At 36.3% G+C, this 22,621-nt stretch overlaps 1 pseudogene; it reads left to right on the plus strand.

The window, feature by feature from the left end:
- The first annotated feature begins 12,756 nt into the window (after positions 1-12,756).
- On the plus strand, positions 12,757-12,867 carry LOC134371240 (U2 spliceosomal RNA; annotated as a pseudogene).
- Positions 12,868-22,621: the final 9,754 nt, after the last annotated feature.

Genomic DNA, 22,621 nt, shown 5'->3' on the forward strand with positions numbered 1-22,621 from the left:
TCTTTATGTTAGTCTTTCCATCTATGAACATTGTATATCTCTTCATTTTTTTCAGGACTTTTTGGTGCTATTTAAAAATACTTGACAATTTTCTGTATAAAGGTCTTGAATACTTTTGTTAGAATTATTCCTGGGTACTTTATATGTTTTGTATGTATTATGAATGGGATCATTTTATATATTATGTTTCCAGTTGGTTATTGTGAGTATATATTGTGAGTAAATATATTATTAATTTTTGTGTGCTCATCTTGAGAAGAAAGATAAGAAAGCCAATTTGCAATGTTTGCTAGCACACATTTTCATTAAATAAATAAATCTGACATTCATTCCAATTCAGCTAAAGTCATATTGTCTAGAGATAATAGTTAACTACATAAGAGTGCTGACTTAAACATTACAGATCTTTTGTTGTAAAGTCATTACATTGTATATTGGACCCAGTTTGGCAAAGATTTAATGACCCCATCTAGTGGTAGTTTGAAGTTCTGAGTGAACTGGAAAATGCATTTCCAGGTTTTATTGGATTGCTCTTTGCATTTAAAAAATCATGATAGCAATCAATATCTTTGTTGGAAATGTCAAGAAACAGCAAGTATTAATTTGACACATCAAAATTAATTATACCTGTAGTCTTTAATGTTGCTGATTTCAAGATTAAAATGAGGTTATACTTATGGAGAAAATTATGTACAACCTCTCATGCTGGAGCTAAATTGTACATGTACAGATTGTTATTCAGGGAGTGATTATAGGTCATGTTCACATAACGTTTTAAAAAATGAAATTACCAACAGCTGGACCTTTATAATAACGTGATCCTCAGAGACTATATCATGAGGACTACATTATAGTTGTGTACTCTTTAAAGTGAAGTCTATTTTTATATCTAATTAGAGTTCTTCCTTTGTGTGGGAATATCAAAATCTTATGCATAACTCTGCTTAATTTCAAAAAATATTAGGACAACTTCCTAATCACTTGGCAAAACTATATACTCAAGATGGATTAAAAATGTAAATGTACATAACAAGGCTTTAAAAGTGAAAAGTAAAATACATGTGAAAGCTTATTTAATTTTGTGGTAGGGAAGACTTTTCTAATGATAGAACTTCTAAGAATAAAAGTTGATTAAAAATTCCACAGAAGGTTAAAAAATTAAATTAAAACAAGTGTTATGTGTTTGGTAAAGTTTTTCAAATGACGATGCCCTAAGTTAAAATAAGTTAAGGGTGAAGACATCAAGAACAGGGATTCTTATATTGCTATTTGGGAATATACTTGGAATAAACTTTCTCAAGGGAAATTTGTTGATGCTATCAAAAGCCTTAAAATATGCATAGCCTTTGCCCCAGAAATTCCACTGTTCAGAATAATTATAGAAGTGCAACAAAGAAATGGTTACAAGAATGTTCTTCATAGCACTATTTAAAATATTTAAAAATTAGGAAAAATGCAAATGTCCATCAGTAGATGAATTGGGAAACTAATACCAACATATACTTACAGTATAATTCTACGCTGTTATTAACCTTAATATTACAGGATAATTTTTAAGATATTTAAAATACTTTTTATATATATAGTTATGTAATTATGAAATTAAGTGAAAAGATACTTTCAGAATAGTGTTAAAAGAAAAGGAGAAAGTGAGTTACAAATCAGTGTGCTTTCATTTTTTACATAACTTGTTTCTGTTCTTAAGCAAAATACAGAATGGACACATTCAACAGGTGTTATATCCTGAACATGATGTTATGAGCTGAATGTTGAGCTGTCCCCAAGTTCATATGTTGAAGCCCTAATGCCCAATGGGATGGTATTTAGAGATGAGACCTTTGGAAAGTAATTAAGGTTAAAAGAGGTCACAAAGGTGAGGATCTCATGATGGGACTAGTGCTTATAAGACACACAAGAGAGCTCTGGGCTCGCTCCCCACAACTTTGCTCTCTCCTTCTCTCTGTCCACCCTCTCTCCCTCCCTTCCTCTCTCTCTCTCCTTCCCTCTCTTCCTACCTGTTTCTCTCCCTCTTTCCCTCCCTCTCTCTCTGCTATGTGAGGATACAAAGAGAAGGTGGCCATCTACAAGACAGGAAGAAAGCCCTCACCAGGATGGAATTGGCTGGCACCTTGATCTGGGACTCTGAGCCTCCAGAATTGTGAGAAAATAAATGTCTGCTGGCATTTTGTTATGACCCCCTGAGCAAACTAACACACACGAGATAATGAGAGGATTTTTAAATCATTATTTCTAAATTTTCTGTAATGAACATGCTGCATTTGCAATTTTAAAAAGTATTTTAAAATATATTAAATAACATTAGAGAAACTCCCCAATGTATACAGACGATTCAGTGAGAAACTCATTATTAGTTAAATCAGTTATTTGAAACTAGTTTGTGATTACCTTGACAATCTTTATTAATTCTCTCTGTACCCTAATTATCTGGCCTACAATTAAATTTAACAAAACAGATGGAATCTTTCTTAGCTATGAATGGCAAAGATTGATAAAGTTTCTGAATATACCACTGAAGAACAGATTTATTTTCTCCCATGTAACTAATCCATAGTTATTATTTGGAAACATTGACCATTTTAATCATTATATTTCCAATTAGAGTAAGTAAGTAACATTTTGCCTTAGAATTGCATGCCTAATAATGGTGAAATATGATTTTCTTGCAATACAAGACATTTTATAATTATCTTACCCATGCACCCTATTTCCCTCTTAAGCCATCAACTTTCTAAAAAACAATTTACTCCCTTATCTCCTTTTATTCCTTTACAATTATATCTAAACATAAACCGGAGGTGAGGTCGTGAGTCCCCACTCCATGTCAATATGTGATGTTTAGTACATCTGCACACACATACACACACACACACACACTTATCAGTTTTATTTTCATCATCTCAATTTCCCCATGCTAATGCTGGGTATGTTGGTGAGGGGAGGAATGGAAGAATCGGGGCTACATGCTTCATGAATGGCAAGTTTTCTTTGTGACAAAAGGGTTTGAGCAATCCTGGGATCTGGGGGAATGTGGGGTCCATCATCAGCAAGCTGAAAAGTACTTGGTGAGAAATTTCTCCTCAGAGACAGAAATCCATAATCAATGGATACAGAACCCTCAACATAAGTGACCCTATAATGCCAGTTCATCACTTGGGCTACCTGACATCTTTGAACATTCTCCCTACATTGTGATAATTTCCCACATTATATGTCTCACCTTCCCAAAGTGGAACCCAGAAAATTTGCATTCCTGGACTCCCTGAATTAGGGTACAGGCATGTGAACTCACTTCCTCTAATTAGACTGTCCTTTAGAGACAAATTCTAAGGGACTATATGAGGACACAGATGTACCTAGGCATATTGGTCTTTTGGCAAGCCAGGTTTGTAGGAATCAAATTTTTTGGGGGGGGGGCAGTGCTTCTGGAATCCAGTCCTGAGCATCATAAGTGCCAAACCAGCATCCATGGTGTTTCTGCTGGATACAGAGTGATCAGCCATTGATTATGGATGCTCAGATTTGTCATCTGATCCTTTGGCCCTAACAGATATTCTGTGGACTATCTAATATCCTTCCATCAATGCCATCTCTGCTCAAATTTGCAAAAGTAGATTCTGTAGATTGCAGTTAAGAACTCTGCCCAATACATCACCCCAACGGTAACACTCCCTCCCTCCTCCAAACAAAACAAAGCAAACGCAATGAAACAAAACCCAACTCTGTTGCACTCTCTTTGTCACCTCTCTCCCCTGGGTGATGGAGACACAAAGGATTACTCAAAGCCCATTTCTTCTGAGCAGTGAGACACCCCGAAGGGGTTAATTTCCAGGGGTTTCAACAACTGGTAATTACACCCCAATTCACAGCACCAGGAATGATGCGGATGCAACAACTCTGAGAAATGATGACATCATCAGTCCCCACCTGGAATAAATTAAAAGGACTTGCCATGCTAAATGATACTAACTTTACTTTAACAAAATGCTTTTGTCTTAACAGTGAAAACTTGATCTATGGCTTTTTCTTTTTCTTTTAATTAAATAAATAAAATGGGGGAGATGTGGAGTATACTAACATTTATAAAGCAAATGTATTTCACAGGGCCTAGTTTCCAAAGCCCTGTAGTTTCAGGTATAACCTAACTTTTTAAAATTACATATAGAAATGTTAAGCTTGCAAAAGGCAGGAAAATTTCCCCAGGCTAAAGTCTCTGATGTAGATAAAGAATTGTAATACAGCAAAATTGCAGGCTCAGGGACAGACGTCCTTAGAGCAGGTTAACCTAAAGTTACTTTATTGTTATGTTAAATACTGAGGAAACTGCTGTAGGAAAAGACAGTACTTGCTTAGAACAAGCTTTTGTTGATGTATCAACTTAACCTTTTGCAAATGGCATTATGGAGTGTCACTTTGTTATTTCACTGATGTTACCAGCCTCTATTGTTAAACTATACTTAGCCATAACTCCACCTATGTCCCTTTTCTGTAACTTTCTGGCCTGGAGAATAAATACTGAGACTGAACCCTAGTCCAGTGTTAATTTCCCAAGGAGGGATGCCTCCCTCTTGAGGGTTTCTGGAAATTAACCCCTTTGGGCTGTCTCACTGCTCAGAAGAAATGGGATTTGAGTAATCCTTTGCATCTCCATCACCCAGGGGGAGAGAGGTGACAAAGAGAGTGCAACACAACTCTAGTAAAATTTACTGCTCACTGTTTACCACCAGGACAAACCATATTTAAAGATACTGACAAGAAAATTTAATGTAAATCAGCGCTATTTATTTACTTACAGAGCTTTAGTAATTTAAAAACAAAAACAAAAACAAAACAAAACTTTCTAGCCCAATCTCCTCCTCTCCCTCTAGAGTGATCAGCAGAATTCACTCTTCTTGTTTCCTTGGTTTCACAAATAATCCAAGGATTCAAGCAGAATCTGTGAAGTCGACATCCTCCTCATTAACACGTTTGGTCTTTGCAAAGCCTTCTATTCATTTATTGAGTTCTTAACCACTTATTTCCCTGATATGTAAACATCCTGAAATTCTACTATATATTGCACGCAGTGTTGATTATCACACGAAAAACCTATCGGTCATCCCATGAATATCCTAAATGAAAACATTAATGCCAGCAAAATATTTTTATTAGCTCTACTGGGGAGAAGTATGTATCCAGAATGAAGGAAGGAAAGGACACAGGGGGAATAAACTGAAATACATTCCCACATGAAAGGGCTGTGATTAGACAGAGAGGCCAATACACTCAGGGACCATAAGTAAGCATCAGACTCAAGTGCCTGAAATAGGAATTTAAAGAGATTGTGTGTGCATAATAAGCATTTCATCATATATTAGAATTATTGTGTGTCAAAAATAACTTGTATTTTCCACTTGATGGACTACTATACCACTGTAGTGTATTGAATTATATCCCCCCAAAACTCACTGAAGCTTGAATTGTGTCACCCAAGTCTTGTGTATTAGAAACTTAGCCCCCACTGTCACTGTTAACAAGGTGGGAAATCCTATTATGGTAATTGAAACGTGAAGCCTTGAAGAAGTGATTGGACTGTAGGATCATGCCTTAGTGAATGGATTAAAAATGGTGGTCAGGGGCATGGTTCTGAGGGCTTTAAAAGAAGAGGAGAGTCTGTCTCTCTGTTCTCTCTGCTTCCACCATCTTGCAATATGAGACCCCTGGGTCACTGTCCCCACCACCAGATCAACTTTGGACTTCTCAGCCTCAGAAACTGAAAGAAATAAATTTCATTTTCTTTATGAATTACCCAGTTCTGTGTATTCTGTTATAAGCAACCACAATAAACATTTATATTTGATGAAGGTTATTATTTTTAGCCAACATTTGTTGGATGTTTTGTGTATGCCAGCATTAAGACTGCATCCTGTACCTCACTTATTACTCCTGACAGGATGAGGCATCTGTTGTCAACCCTATTTTAGAGATAAAGTAATTCCCAGAGTGGTTAATTAATTGTCCAAGGTAACACAGCTACTAAATGACAGAGGTGAGACTGATCTCAGGTCTGTTAAATACAAAAAATTCCTACACTGAATTATGAAGGCTATGCAGCAACATTGAAATATTGCTTATAATTTTATGTTAGCTGCCAAAGAAGAGTAGAAAATTGTATGCATACTGTGATGCAACTATGTGAAAATTTTATACACATATGGACAAAGTATTGGAGAGGAACTTGTGTCATGTGCCACTTGCTTTTGTGTTCAAAAGGCTAAGAAAATCAGGAAATGATCCATAAAAGCAAAAAAATAAAAATAAAAAAAGGTTGAGTATGGGTGTGTCTATGTGTGTGTGCACAACTATAGTTTTAATGGACAAACAAAAGAAGTTAGGGAACTTGAACTTATTTACTGAACAAATAGAACACACAGGATCAGAACTCACAGACTCTGTTCTCTATACGCAGTTGGGTAATGGGATTATTAGTTTTTTTTTTTTCTTAAATGTTCGTGAAAACTGCTACATTGTTTTTATTATGAAAAGAGAGATAAGGAATAATCCATATGCCGAAACAGACAGGTTTAGGATTTCAGCCCCTGAGAAGTGCTGAGCAAGTAAAGGTTGAAGAAACTAGGGTTAGTACTACTCCCAGTGCCTGCCTCCAGGGTAATGATTAGGCTTTACTTGTTGCAACCAAGGCCAAGGTTGGATTGAGTCCATAAGGTCACTGAGCAAACAGATTTAAAAAATCACCCTTTCCCATTGGCAGACAGGGACTGCAGGAAGGTAAACATTTACTCATTCCAGGATAGGAAGCATATTATGTTAATATCCTAGGGATAAACTCTTATATAAATGTTGCAAAATTGGCATTACTTTTTCTTTCTTTTTTTTAATGAGTGATTTAGGAATATCTTCACCTGTGAGGTTTCTTACCATGCCTCACCATCCAATAGATGGGTTTCTAGTAGTATCCCTTTTCTTCGGTGAAACAAGCCTAGACAGAGTTCTATCATATGAACAGTGGCCTTCCTACTCTCCAAAGGGTAAACAATGGTAAGAGAGAAGCACAGATGAAATGTAAATGCATCTCAGAGAAGGGAGGGATGATACATCAGGAGAGGCTCCTTGAAGGAGGTGTCACATAGTTAGGCCACGTAAAAGGACGTGCGTACTTGGCGAAAGGGGTAGAAAGCTGTTCTGAATTAATAGACACACTTAAACAAAGACCCAGAGGAAAGAAAAGTTCAAGGCAAGTATTTCTCTGAAGTGTAATCTATTGGTGATAATCATAATTATTTTCAACTTCTCAAAAACCAAGATGACATGATGGGTTCTGCATAGTCAGTTATATACATGTGATCCTTGAGTTCTAGTAGCTAAGGCTCTTCAAGAATCATATTCAGAGGAGTGATGTCATCATGATGGTGGAAGAGATGATCCCAGCATTGCTCACAACTGATCAACTTACAACTACTAAATACACAAACTGCCATCCTGATATTGCTGGAGCCTGAAGGAAGAGGAAGAGAGATCCAAGGAGTTCATGAAGGTGTGAAAGGCTGTGACAAGAAGGAGAGCACACTCCGACCATTCCAAGCCCTAGCTGCTTCCAGGGCTGACATGGTACAAAGCAAGGAGCAGCTGCCCACATGGAGCAGAAAGCAGGAGATGTCAAAGCCACAGCAGTGACTTGTGCATGAAGCTACTTGAATCTGCAGGGGAGAAGCATGCTTCAGAGTGCACCATTCTATATACCAGGCTGGAGAAGCCACCAGCAAGCATCTCCTGGACCTCCACAGGAGGAAGGAGCTTCAGATGATGGGAGAAAGGAACAACCCATAGGTTGGTGAGTCTTTGCAGCAGACTTGTGCATGACCTGACCCATGGGAAATGTCTGGAGTGCAGGGAATGGAAGGAGGCTGACCCACCAGGGGAGTATTCGGGCACAGTGTGGGTAGCTAATCTGCTTTCTTATCAGCACAGGCACCACACATTGGAGACCAGTCAGGATGATGGAGCTACAGGAGTGCAGTTTGTGGGAAAGTCTCAGTCCTGGGCCAAAATTTCCACACTTTCCAGTTGTGTCCATGGTGACCCTGTAAGACCCCAGAGTGACTAAAAGGCCAATAATTAAAATCTGAGCCACACAAAAAGCTTTACCCAGTCTGAAAAACAGCAGCAAATCAGCAATCCAGCTCAAGCACGGAGCTCAAGTTCTGGTCTTCACTGGAAGCTTCCCCCAATTTGGGAATTAACCACAGGACAGCAAATTAGTTCTAGTGCAGAGTTTAAGTAGTGGTGGTAGCTATTAATCTACCACAGAACAGAAGAAAAGAGAGAGAAAGAGAGAGAGAGAGAGAAAGAGGGAAAGAGAGAGAGAGAAAGAGAGAAACCCACAGACTACAGACAAACCTCTGATATTAACCAGTAAAGGTTGAACACCACCAAAGAACACCTTTGAAACCTGGAAGAGGTAGCTGTCTCCTCAAATGCCTAGGCATCAACATAAAAGCACAAAGATTGAGAAAGAACAGAGAAATATGACACCACCAAAGGAAACAAAGCATCTACAATGTACCCAGAAGAATAGTGGACTTATGAAATGTCTGACAGAGAATTCAGAATAATTTTCTTAAGGATGTTTAGAGAGTCACAAGAAAATACAGATAAAAAATTAAATGATATCTGGAAAAGAATTCAAAAGCAGAACTAGAGACCTGACAAAGGAATAGAATCAATTAAAACAAACAAACAAACAAACAAATAGAAATTCTAGAAATAAAGAATACATTATCTGAACTGAAAAACTTGATAGAAAGCTCCAACATCAAACTTGATCAAACAGATGACAGAATCAATGAGCTCAAAGACAGAACATATAAAATTATCCAATCAGAGGAAGAAAAAGAAAAAAGAAAAAAAAAATGAAACAGAAATGCAGCAATATGGCACTCCCTCAAGCAGAATATCCTCCGCATAACTGCCATACCCGAAGGAAACAAAAAGGGAATAGACCTAGAAAGCATATTCAAGGATATAAGGACTGAAAATTTCCCAAATATGGAGAAAGTTGACAACATCCAGGTAGAGGAAGCTCCGAGGTCACCAACCAAATTCAATCCAAAGAGGAACACCCCAAGGTACATAATTATCAAATTATTAAAAACCAAAGACAAAGGAAGTATACTGAAAGCAGCAAGAGAAAAGAAACACATGACGTTCAATGAAGCCCCAATATGTCTCTCAGTGGATTTCTCAGTAGAAGTCCTGCAGGACAGAATACAATGGAATGATACATTCAAAGTGCTGAAGAAAAAAACCTGTCAACCAAAAATTTTGTATCCAGCAAAAACTTCAGATATAGTGGGGAAATAAAGTCTTTTCCAGACAAACAAAAGCTAAGGAAATTCATCAATGCTAGACCTTCCTTACAAGAAATGCTAAAGGGACTTCTTCAGTTTGAAAGAAGACAACACAAAGCCTTGCAAGAAAACATTTGAAAGTACATAACTCATTAGTAAAGTAAGTTCACAGATAACCTCAGAATACTCCAGTGCTGTAAAGATAGTGAACATACCACTTACATCATTAGTACGAAGACAAAAGAAGAAATCTAACCAGACAATAACAAATACAACACTTGTATAAGAGACAGGCAATATTAAAAGATGTGTCTCGAAACAACAAATTGTCAAAAAGAGGGGGGAATGATGCCATAGTGAAGGGTTGTCTTTGTTTTTTCTTTTTTCTTAGAGATCAAAGTTAAGCTGTTATTAGTCTAAAATAATCTGTTGTAAATATAACATGTTTTCTGTAAGCCTCATGGTAACCATAACACAAAAACTTATAAGAAACACACTAAAAATGAATAGCAGGAAATCAAAATGTACTGCTAGAGAAAACTACTCAACCATGAAGAAAGAGAGTAAGACTGGAAAAAAGAAAAAAAAAAAAAAAAGGATCTACAAAACAACCACAAAAAAAGAAACAGAATGGCAGTAACAAGTTACTGTAAATCAATAATAACCCTAAGTGTTCATGAATTAGATTCCCCAATTAAAAGAAACAGAATGGCTCCGTGGATTATTAAACAAGTACCAATAATATGCTGCCTACTGGAAACTAATTTCACCTATAAAGTCACACATCCACTGAAAGTGAAGGGATGGAAAAAGATATTTATGCAAATGGAAACCAAAAAAGAGCAGGAGTAGCATATCAGATAAAATAGACTTCAAGACAAGAAAAGAAAAAAAAGATAAGGAAGGTCATTATATAATAATAAAGGGATCAATTCAACAAGAGGATTTAACAATACTAAATACATATACATCTCAAACTGGATCAACAAGATATATAAAGCAATTAATATTAGAACTAAGGGGAGAGATAGACTCCAACACTACAATAAGTGGGGAGTTTAATACCCCACTTTAGGCAAAGGACAGATCATCCAGACAGAAAATTAACCAAGAACATCAGAATTAATCCCTACTCTAGGCTGATTGGATCTAATGAACATTTATAGAATGTTTCATCAACAACAATAGAATACACATTCTTCTCAGCAGCACATGGAACATTCTTTAGAATAGACCATATGTTAGGTGAAAACAAGTCTCAACAAATTTTAAAAAATTAAATTGTATCAACTATCTTGTCTGACCCCAACAGAATAAACTAGAAATCAACAAAAAAAGGGGAGCCTGTAAAAACATGTGGAAATTAAACAACATACTCCTAAACAATGAATGGGTCAAAGAAGAAATCAAAAAGGAAATTTAAAAACTTCTAGAAACAATGAAAATGAAAACACAACATACCAGAACCTATGGGATATAGCAAAAGTAGTTCTAAGAAGGAAGTTTATAGCAATAAATGTCTACATCAAAAAAGAAGAAAAACTTCAAATAAACAACCTAATATTACCCCTCAAGGAACTAGAAAAATAAGAACAAACCAAACCCCAAATCAGTAGAAGGAGAGAAATAACAAAGATCAGGACAGAAATAAATGAGTTAGAGATTAAAGAGAATATAAAAGATCAATGAAAGAGAGTTGGTTTTTTAAAAAGATAAACAAATTGACAAACCTTTAGGTAAAATACTGAAGAAAAAAAAAGAGAACACTCAAAGAAATGAAATCAGAAATGAAAAAAGAGACATTACAACTAATACCACAGAAATATAAAAGATCATGAGAGACTACTATGAACAATTTTATGTGAACAAACTGGGAAACCTAGAAGAAATGGATAAATTCCTGGACACATACAACTTACCAAGGTTGAATCATGAAGAACTTAGAAAACTTAAACAGATCAATAATGAGTAATGAGATTGAAGCAGTAATAAATTATCCCAGCAGAGAAAATCCCAGGACCAGATGGCTTCACCACCAAAATCTACCAAACAATTAAAGAAGAACTAATATCAATTCTTCTCAAACTCTTCCAAGAAATTCAACCCCTTCCATGAGGCAGCATTACCCTACTACCGAAACCAGAAAAAGACACAACAAAAAAAGAAAACTACAGAACAATATCTGAAATGAACACAGATGCACAGATCCTCAACAAAACACTAGCAGACTGAATCCAACAACACATTAAAAAGATCATACACAATGAGCAAATGGGATTCAACCCAGGAATGCAAGGATGATTCAACATATGCAAATCTATAAACCTGATACATCACATCAACAGAATGAAGGAAAAAACCATATAAGCATTTCAATAGATACAGAAAAAGCATTTGATAAAATCCTACACCCCTTAATGATAAACCACTTAACAAATTGGGTATAAAAGGAATGTACCTCAACACACTAAAGGCCATATATGAGGAACCCAAAGCTAATATCAAACTGAATGAACAAACATCGGAGGCCTTTTTTCTAAGATATGGACCAAGACAAGGATGCCCACTTTCCTTGCTCTTATTAAATATAGTACCGAAGTTCCAGCCAACACAGTAAAGCAAGAGAAAGCAATAAAGGACATCCAAGTCAGATAGAGGAAGTCAAACCATCCCTATCTGCAGATGACATGATCATAGATGTAGAAAATCCTAAAGACTCCACCAATAAATTACTAGAAGTAATAAATAAATTCAATGCAGTAGCAGGATACAAAATCAACACACAAAAACTAATAGCATTTCTATATACCAGAAATAAAACAGCTAAATAAGAAATCAAGAAAGTAATCACATTCACAATGACTACCAAAAAAAAATGAAATACCTAGGAGTAAATTTAACCAAGGAGGTGAAAGACTTCTACAATGAAAACTATAAAACATTGGTGAAAAAAACTGAAGAGGACACAAATAAATGGGAACAAACCCCTTGTTCATGGGTTGGAAGAATTAACATCATCAAAATGTCCACATTACCCAAAGCTATCTATAATTTTGCTGCATTCCCCATCAAAAAACCAATGACATTCTTCACAGAAATAGAAAAAACAGACTTAAAATTTGTATGGAACCACAAAAGACCTCATATATCTAAAGCCATCTTGAACAAAAGGAACAAAGTTGGAGACATCACACTTTCTGACTTTAAAATATACTATAAAGCTCCAGTAACCAAAATAGCATGGTACTGGCATAAAAATAGACAAATAGACCAGTGGAACAGAACAGAGAGTCCAGAAACAAACTCAGCTTACAGCCAACCAATTTTCAATGAAGGAGCCAAGAATACAAAGTGGGTAAAGGAGAGCCTCTTCAATAAATGGTGCTGGGGAATCGCTTCTCGGCCTTTTGGCTAAGATCAAGTGTAGTATCTGTTCTTATCAGTTTAATGGTGCTGGGAAAACTAGATATCCACATGCAGAAGATTGAAACTAGAACCCTACTTCTCACCTTACACAAAAATCAACTCAAAATGGATTAAAGACCTAAATTTAAGACCCTTAACTATAAAATAGTAGAAGAAAACATAGAGGAAATGCTACAAGAAATAGGATTGGACAGTGCTTTTTTGAACAAGACCAGAAAGACACAGGCAACTAAAGCAAAACTATACAGATGGGTCTACATCAAACTAAAAAGCCTCTTCACAGCAAGGGAAACTATCAACAAACTGAAGAGACAACCTCAGAATGGGAGAAAATGTTTGCAAACTACAAGAGGTGCTAATATCCAGAATATATAAGGAACTCAAACAACTCTACAGCAAAAAATAAACAAACAAACAAATAAATAAAACCCAATTCAAAAGTGGGCAAAGGACCTGAATAGATATTTCTCAAAAGAAGACATACAAATGGCCAATAGGCACATGAAAAAATGCTCAACATCTGCTGTGGATTGAGTGTCCCCCCAAACTCATTGAAATTTAATCCCCACTTCAACAGTGTTGGGGGTGGGAAATCCTATCATGGTAATTAAAAGGCGGGGCCTTAAAGAGGTGACTGAAGAGTGAGGACTGTGTCCTCATGAACTGGTTGACCCATTTGTGAAGTAATGGGCAAGATTCTGATGGCTTTAAAAGGACAGTAACTGAAAAGTTTAGCTCTCTCTTGCTAAGCCATTTTGCCATGTGATGCCCCGAGTCACTGTAGAGCCACCCCCCCAAGGCCATCACCAGATGTGTTCCCTCGACTTTGGATTTCCCGGCCACCAAAACTGTAAGAAATAAATGTTATTTCTTTATAAATTACCCAGTTTCAGGTATTGTTAAAAGCCACAGAAACTGTCTAATAAAACATCACTAATCATCAGGCAAATACAAATTAAAACAACAATGAGATCTCATCTCACTCCATGTAGAATGGCTGTTATCAAGACAGAAAAGAACAAATGCTGGTGAGGATGTGAAGAAAAGGAATTCCTCTACATTGCTGGTGGGGGTGTAAATTGATAAAGCCACTGTGAAAAACAGTGCAGAGGTTCCCTAGAGAACTAAAAATGGCTCTACCTTATGACCCAGCTGTCTCACTACTGAGTATATACCAAAAGGAAATGAAATCAATATATCAAAAAGACACTCGCACTCCCATGTTCATCACAGCACTATTTACAATGGCCAAGAGATTGAATCAACCTAATGCCCATCAATGGATAAATGGATTAAAAAAACCAGTGACACACACACACACACACACACACACACACACAAAATGGAATACTATTCAGCTATATAAAAACAAAAAAGAAAAAGAAACCCTATCATTTGCAGCAACACAAATGGAACTGGAAACCATCATGTTAAGTGAAGTAAGCCAGGCACAGAAAAACAAATATCACATGATCTCACTCACGTGGAATCTTAAAAAAAAAAAGTGATTCTCATAGAAATAGAAAGTAGAATAACAGTTTCCAGAGGGGTGGGGGGCGAGGGCAGGCAGTGGTGGACAAAACTACACACATACGTGCAGTATGTGTATGTATTGGAACAACACACTGTACTTCACAAATACGTACAAGTAAATGATAAAATACGAATTTAAATTAAAAGAAAAACAGAAATATATTCAGGTTTACCTGGAGGAACAACAGATTAAAGCCTTAAAGTACTTATGTTATATATAATAGGGTAAATGCTTTGGTTTGTGCTTTGAGAAAGGAAAACTTCAGCATCATACAGTAGTTCAACCATAGTTTAGTCTGGAATGAACAGAAAAATATAGACAAACTGGACTATAGTCATCAATAGGCTAAAAACGTCCAGGAGTGGCCAGGGCAGAAGAATAGCTAACAGCAAGGGGGTCTGTAGCCAGCCTCTAAGATGGGCCCCAATGTGTCCTGCCTCCTGGTACTCACACTCTTGTGTAGTACTTGTCCACATTGTACCAGGCTGGACTGTGCGAGCAACAGAATATGGCAGAAACAATGGTATGCCACTTCTGAGATCAGGTCATGGAAGATGCTGTGGCTAATGCTCGATTCTCTCTTACTTTCTTCGATCACTCGTTCTGTGGAAAGTCAGCTCACATTTCATGAGCTTCCCTATGAAGAGGCCCACCTGGTGAGGAGCTGAAGTCTGCTGCCATCATGAGTGAACTGGAAAACATCCTGCGGTCCTGGCTGGCAGCTGAACTTTGCAGAGACTTCATGAGAAACTCTGAGGCAGAACCACAAAGCTAAGCCACTCCTGGATTCCTGGCCCTCAGAAATTGTGTGATAGAGAATGTTTGTTGTCTTAAGGTGCTGAGTCTGGGACTAATTTGTTACCCAGCAATATGTAACTAATACCAGGGGAGTGGTGGACACTGTGGGTCCCCTCAGAGGGTCTTTGCATGGAAGTCATCTAAGACAGGAATAGGCAAGGCCACACAGCCGAGCTATGGTCTAAGGACTGAGCTGGCATATCCTAACCTCCCTCATGGACCTCTTAACAAAAGATCTATTCTGGATCTTCCCCTAGAGTTTAAGGAGTGTCAGTCTTCTGTTGTTTCAGATTTTTTGTTACAAAAGTAAAAGTCGTGTGACATCAGAGATTTGTAACCTTGAATGCCTGGACTCTACAGCGGCACCCCTGGTAACAGGTGTGTGAGTGAGTGCCTGTAAGTGAATCCTGACTGACTACTTTATCTGAACACTACTGGGCTTTGACAAACCTGGAGGTCCTCACTGGTGGTTCCAGACTTCCCATGGGGACTAAGACCACATCTTCACAGCTAACATTTGAAATGGCTGTGCTACTGACCATGTGCTAAACATCTTGTATGAATTTTGTTATTTAATCTTTATGACTGTCTTATTACCTAGGTATTATTGTAATTCTCATATGAGAAATGAAGAGACTGAGGCAAAGAGAGGTCATACAGTGTCTAGGGCCTTACCGTTCTTAAGTGACAGAGTTCACGCATGCATCTAATTGGTCTTATTACAATGCTCGTGCTGTAAACTACTCTGCTATAAATGACTGTAAGAGGATTTTTGCCACCTGTCGATTTGACACTTCCAGGAGATCAGCCCATTTTGGGGAGGAGTTAGATTATTTACACAGAACCACTCATTCTTTCTGGTTGAGTGTAATATTCAAGCCTAAAGGACTCTAAAATTCAGCTTTACCAGATACACAGCTTACTGCATTCTACTAAAAGAAAATGGTAAATACTTCTTTTTAAAAACATGGATGGGGAGAAAAATGGCTTTCTTATAAATGTTGTAAGTTTCTTACAACCCATCTAAAATCGTACAGTTTGCTGTCCCTCTTCACGTTTTCTCCCACCGCTCTTGGCTTTATGATGGAATGCTTCAATTTGTCCACATATAATATCCTTGCACCACTGTTTTCTGTAATTTATACCACATACCGTCCACCTTTTTTGTACTTTTTTATTTGATAAAGCACTTTGTATACCAGTTTATATGAAAGATGTTATTTGAAATGAAGTTTTATTGCAAGCTACATTATTATAATTTCCTTCTTGCTTTGGTCTTACTTCATCTTACACAGTTGCCTGATGTTTGATGCAGTGCTGAAATTTAAATGGAAAGGGTGTTTGGAATCAATGCTCATGTATTACTCATTTAATCTGCTGCCAAAATTCTCAGTCTTCAACACATTACAAAGCCTGCTCTGACATCCATCTTATTCGTTTCATAGAGAAAACCTGCACTGGGTACGCTGTTACAAGTGAAGTGGACAACATGTTTTGGCTTTGGGTAACAACACAAGGTACAACTTAATAAGGCCATGCAATTATTACGGGTAGTAGAAAAGTTTGTCAGTTCTCAATTTTTCAGTGACTAATTGCCTTGGTCTTTTGTTTTTGTCATTTTTCCATTCTGCCTTTATTCATTGCAATGCTCTTTAATACTTCTGGAAGTTAGACAAAGAGGAAGAAAAATTTAAACTGATCATTTGAAGGACTTTTTGACAGGTCTTGATAATGACACAACAAAACAAGAAAACATTACTTTGAAGACAAAGGTGAAGTTGGTGTCTAAAATTTGCATGCATTACGGATTTGTGATTCTCAATGGATTTGAATATATATATTAGTCATATTTCAGGTATTGTATAAAAATCCCTAACTTTTTATTTTTCTAGTGGTACATTGATAGTTAATAATAATCAAGATAACAATTATGTTGTTATTATTATCATTTACAAGAAAACGCATTCTAATGTCTTTTTGGTACAGAAGAGATATGCTAATAAGGTAGATGGCACGTGAGATTTTTTTCTGGGTTATCTTTCTTCTGCTACCTTGCTTCAATCTCTGAGTGTTTAAACCCATCCTGTGGTTTAAAGCTTAAGATCACTTCCCTTCTCTGACGCACAGAGCACTTTGTCTGTGCTGCTTTTCTGACTTTCTTCAAAAAGTTCATGGAAAGATTTGTATTATCTTTTAGTTCTATTTTTCCATGAACTTTTGAAGTACCCTTATTATACTATGTCCAAAACTTGAGCATACATTCTTTGAGGGTAGAGATAGGTTTTGGTTCATTTCCTGTTCTTTCCACCACACTTGACACAATTTCTTTCAAAAAGGAGGTGTCAGAAAGTACTTTAATAACTAGTCAATAAAATATTTTATTTTATTTTTGTTCCCTGTATTATACAATCTACCAGTAAAATACTATTCACATGCAAATAGCAATAGATTCTCCCAGTCAGTCTTTGAAATCAGGGAAGACAGAACTGAAAGAGATCTTAGAAAGCATCTGACCCAGTCCCAGAGTTCACAGTAAGGCAGTGGGTTAGACATCTTGAGTAGAGACCTGGACCTAACATTTATTGCTAGCATGATCTTAGACAAGCCATTTACCCACTCTGAGTTTAAATTTACTCTTTTTTTTTTTTTAAAAAAAAGAACTATTTTTAGTTTCTGTGGACATTAATGTGATGACGAATGCAAAAGTGCTTTGTAAACATTTAACTATCAACGTTAATCCAGGAAACTGATGCCTAGAGAAATTAAGGAATGACTCCAGGGTATATTTTTCAGTCCATGGTAGAGCCAGATTTCTTTAGGAGGCATAAAGTAATTAAATAAAAGCTGAATTTGAAGTCAGAGGGGAGGTACATTTCAAGCAGATCGTAGATTTGCTTGGAACACACGCAGAATATCCTTGCCACTTTGGTTAGTGCTAAGTTGAAATATAACAATTAAAGTTGAGAGTTTTGAAAAGTAAAACAGACCTCAAGGTACTGTCAGTCAGCAGCTGAACTTGTTTGATATGAAGAATGGGGATGAAAATATCAGCTCTACTCACTTTATACAGAGCGTTGCTGTGTCTATCAAAGGGGATAATGCGTATGAAAGTATTTTGGTAAACAGTAAGGAGCTATGTAAATGTCATTATTGTCTCCTACTTTCTCCATATAACTTTATATTGAATTCCTCAGATCAGGAAGAAAAGAATTCTCATGCAAATTTCACATGAAGTCACTGGAATAGCTTGGTATAAAACTTTTGAGGAGATAACATTGATCGATTTTTTTCCCCAAGCATAATGAGCCCATTAAATCTTCCTTTCATGATACCTGTTTCATTTATTCAAAAATTCTTCATCTTATTCTCTTATTTTTCTCCCAAAGACCATGAATGAATATTTATAATTATTTTTGGTCTTGCCCTGTCTTCTACCATAAATCATTTTTGTTTGTTTCCTATCATTAATCTTTATCATACACTCTTTTTTTCCTATTACCTGAGTGATTCTTTCCCTCCTTTTACATGCATCGACCTCATGAAGTCTTACAAATAAGTGCTTGGAATTGAGACAAACTCTCTAAGGAGTTCTTCAGTTGCCCCTTTGGGAAAATGGCTGTGATTTTAATACTCGTACTTCCCTTTAAGAGAATTACTATAAAAGAAAATTGTCCTGAATCATGACTCTTACTCCTCCCCCAGTTTATGGGGCTCCTTTTGCATAGGGAAAGAATACATACAGAAATAAACACCTAATAAAAGAAATTCAGCTCACATTAGAATACTAGAATACCAGATGGTGGAGTTTAAGTATTATTCAACTACTGTTTATCCTACCCAGCGCTCATTTTAAATTCAACATTTTTGAGAATTATTCACAGAGCCACAGTTGTATTTCATGCAGATAACAAGCTTAGTTTGGAGTGAATTACCAGAATGCAGCCATAATTTCCATCCTTCCTTGGTTATTGTTGATTTGGATTGCAACTATTAGTTAAAGTTGAGAGGCTTTCGAAAGTAAATTGACATCCAAATATTGTGGACAATAATTTGTTAAGCAATCTGCGGGGAGGGCAAATCATTAAATTTTACAGAGTAGAAGAACTCACCAAAGAATATGATGCTCCATCTGCCAGAGCTGAAAAACACAACTGTTTGATGACAGTGTTTCTTCCTCTGTAGCTGCCTGCCCACTGAGCAGGCAATTATTCTTGCTTTTATCTAATGGCTGTGGAGTAACTTTTAAGTGAATGTAAAAAACAATTTCATCTTCCAACACCTCTCCATGTGAATGGACAAAAGACCCACAGAGCTGTCTCTGATACAGCACAATTTCCTATGGAAAGTCACGGGGCATTTTGAATTGATCACTAGGACCCATGTTATGGCAAATGTAGATTTCTGAGCTCCTCCTAACTCTGGTTCCCACCATACATTTGTATTTTATTCACATTGTGTTAGGGTAAATGACAAGCTTTCCAAGTCATTAAAAGAAATATTAGGAGACCTTTAAAAGAACAACATCCATTCTATTACTAAAAGCTAATGCTTTGACAACTTGAAGAGTTTTTCACCCCATGTTTAAAATTAATCTTTGAATGAAAGAAGTTAAATACAATATGACACATCCCCAATGCCTAAAATAGCTTTCACACAGAAAAACAGGACTTAAAATCTCCTGATTTTATTCTTGAATTTTCTAAGTTTTAAAAGCAACAGACGCTGTTTCATGTAATAAATTAAATGAACTTGTAAATATTAAAATGCTCCCATAAGAGAGCAAGTACCTTGGACCTTTATTGAATGTCTCCTTAAATTCATGTAGTTCTCTCTCAGCTTAAAGTTCTTCATTCGTAAGAGAAATAATGATCGTACCGAATCATGTTGGAAGATAATTCTCCGTGGATGTGTCTTGCAGTTCTGCCTATGTTGTGAGCAGAGCCACTGATGGCCTTTATTCTGGACTATTCGTCCAAGGATGTTTGTACATTTAGTATCCTTGGGAGATGGTGATAATGTCTCCCTCTGATGCGAATAATAGCATGCGCATTGTCCGTTTTTAAAGATTCGCATTTCCTCAATTTGGGATTCCTCTCCTGTAATGCAACTCATTTTGTGTAGGTGTCACCTGACCCTCTGTGGAAGTTGGAGCTTGGAGAAATGGTGCACGCAATGCTGATACTTTGGTTACCACCATTTCTATGAGTAATAAATGTCCTTTGTCTGTGGACCAAAGAACAAAGACTTCTGCCAGCACCCATAAAACTACAGCAAGCTAATTTGTTAGGTTGCAAGTAGGGTAAAATCTTAGCCCTTCCATGATTCTTGACACCTCATATAGCTTTGCCAATTAAATATGATAATCTGTGTAAAGAACTTAAGGACTGGCACACGGAAAAGTACTAAATATATATTGGCTATTGATGCTATTACATTCACAGATAAAACCAATATATAACTGGTTCATTAATGGTATAGGTATTTTGGTTTTTTACATGAATTAACTTAAATTGCTTTTTTTTTTCCAAGTGATAAATTATCTAATAGTGACATTGCTTTGCATATGCTCCAGTTAGTTCACTTGGAATTCTTGGAGGGTCAAGTAAACTCTGTTAAGATTGGGCTCATGAATATTTTGCCTCTTCTGGCAAGGACATGTGGTATAGAAATAATTCTGAAGGCATATTTTACAATGTAACTTGAATATGGACTTTACAATATTGTAATTCAGTGTTCAGGGAAAATTAATAAACCAATCTAACAAGTGGCATTCAATAGTCTGCCAAAATTTAATGACTCAAAAGCCCCAAAGCCTATAGTTCTTTATGTACTTGATCTGAAGAACACTGGAAATGAGATTTTTAAACCATCTGTGAGCCATATAACTTACTGATACAAAAATGAGTTAAGAAATACAAATGATAATGTAGCTCTGATAATTGTGGAATCCGTCTGGAATTCCTTCTGTTTCTCTTTGAATCTTATCTGTTTTATTTTAGCTCTTCCCTCAAATTATCAAAAAGAGGAGGGTTTTGTGGTATAATGACAAATTGCTTGACTCTTTATGCCCTTTTGAGGGTGCTTTTTGTTTCACATGCTCTGCCTTTAGCAATTCTAAAATTGTCTACTTTAGGATTACCATAATAGCCACCAATCACTTGGGCTTCTGGTATCACTGATAGATTTCTTATATCTATAAATTAGGTTTACCTTTTCTCCAAAAGTGAGTTGCTCGGTGGATAAAATTTAAGGGAAATAGGACATTTGCATAATATCAAGGTATTTCTTATTATAAGTAAATAAATACTTATTAACTATAAAGAAAAATAGTAAATTTACAGTGGAGAAATCTGGCAGATATCTGGTGGTGACCAAGATTAACATTGTCAATCATAAAACATATCTGCATCGTGTACCCCTGATATGACAGAATGATGAGGGACATATCGCTTCTGTGGAATTCTTTCTAGTAATGCATAGTCTCAGGCTAAGCATGAGAAAATATCAAACAAACCCAAATAGAGGAACATTCTACAAAATAATTGACAAGTACTCTTTAAAAGCCTCAAGGTAATGAAAGACAATAAAAGACTGAGGAACTGTCAAAGACTGGATAAGACTAAGAACGCATGACAAGCCAAATGTGAAGTAGAATATTGAAATATTAATTTTAAAATGGCCATCAGTAGAAAAACTAAGTCAAAGTCCGAACAAAGTCTGTAGTTTAATAGCATCATACCAATGGTGATTTCTTAGTTGAGAGACAAGGGTTTTGGTTATGTAAGATATTAATATTAGGGGTAGCTGTAAGTCTGCACTATTTTTGTAACTCTTTCTTAAGCCTAATACTATTGCAAAATAAAAATACTTTTTTTTAAAAAGAAAGAAGTGAGTTATTTATTAGCCATTGTGATAAAACTTTGGTTTTATTTTCCATGCTATGAAATAAAGTGAAAAAGTGAAAGAATACACCAGATTACTCTTCATAAGCAAGAATAATTATGTAACATCCTGGAGAGAAAGGGTAAAGGGAGGTCACTCATGGAAGACATTCAACACAATAGCATCCACTTTGCTCTTTTTTAATGTGTAGCTGGGCGGATCGGCATAGTTTGTCTCTCAAAATAGATTTTAAAACCCTCTACCTTTCATTTTTACACTATCTCAGAGTTTTATACATACTAGATGTTCTGAATGTTTGTTTTGGTTGCTGAGGATAACCAAGTGCTCCCTGCTGGGCTCGGATGTCACACATTTTATTTCTGGGTGCTGAATATCTGCTCCACAGACTATTAAGTTGCATATTTTATATAATATCTGAGCTGACATTTTTCTATATAAACTTAGGGGAAAAAAACATTTGTCTTTTACTTCTAATTCACAATTTCTTCCAGCATTACCAGAATGAATACTTAGGAGAATTGCATAACACATTTTCTTTATAGTGACAAGAAAAATGTTCTATTTTCTCCCACTCAATTACATTGAGTGCTCAGGT

The sequence above is a fragment of the Cynocephalus volans genome, chromosome 2 (genome assembly GCF_027409185.1).
Source record: "Cynocephalus volans isolate mCynVol1 chromosome 2, mCynVol1.pri, whole genome shotgun sequence".
Taxonomy (NCBI): domain Eukaryota; kingdom Metazoa; phylum Chordata; class Mammalia; order Dermoptera; family Cynocephalidae; genus Cynocephalus; species Cynocephalus volans.